Genomic DNA, 788 nt, shown 5'->3' with positions numbered 1-788 from the left:
TGTTTTTGTATCTTCCATGCCTAGAACAGTGTCTGACATATAATCGTGTCTAATAAATGCTTCGAGCTGGAAGGGGCCTTAGTCCAAACATCTAATCCAACTCCTTAATTTTACAAATGGGGAAACCGAGGCCCAGAAAGGTTAAGAGACTTACCAAGCCAACCCAGATAGTTAAGTGGCAGAGCTAGCATCTGAACTCAGGTCCTCAAGGACCAGCGGCAATGATCTTTCCCCTCTAACAAGGGGTTAATGATGGGTTTGGGCAAAGTCTAAATGGCAGATTTTCCCCCATCATATTAATTTCCAAACACATCCCTCCTGTTCGTAAATGAGTCATCCTGCCCAACAGACCGTAAACGCCACGCTCCACGATCAAGCCCAGTCCCCCACCTCCGCGTGGGAAGGAGGTGCATTTCCTTAACCGAGGTTAACTAATTAACTAAGAAACAATTACACAGAGCTGAACTGGGTTTTGGAGGGTGGGCAGTAAAGAGGAAAAGAAAACACTCGGGGCACAAGGCAGCCACGCGAGCAAAAGCTCAGAGGTCAATTCTGTCGTCCTGCCCCGCCCCACCCCCGGCCGCCTCAATAACCTCGCCACTTCGGGGCAGAGTCCTCAGAGAGGTCGTGCCGAAGACTACAATTCCCAGGAGGGCCTAGTCCCTCGGCGTAGGCTTCCTTTCGCCTACGTCATCACGCAGTAACTGGAGACGGGAGGAGGGAGGAGGGCTCCGGAGGAGGAGGCGGAGTGGGGGGGGGGGGGGGGGGGGGGGGGGGGGGGGGGGGGG

This window comes from Petaurus breviceps, unplaced genomic scaffold (genome assembly GCF_028583685.1).
Source record: "Petaurus breviceps papuanus isolate PSGF00001 unplaced genomic scaffold, PetGlider_PUasm1.0 175, whole genome shotgun sequence".
Classification (NCBI taxonomy): domain Eukaryota; kingdom Metazoa; phylum Chordata; class Mammalia; order Diprotodontia; family Petauridae; genus Petaurus; species Petaurus breviceps.
Note: the sequence above shows the minus strand (reverse complement) of the source record.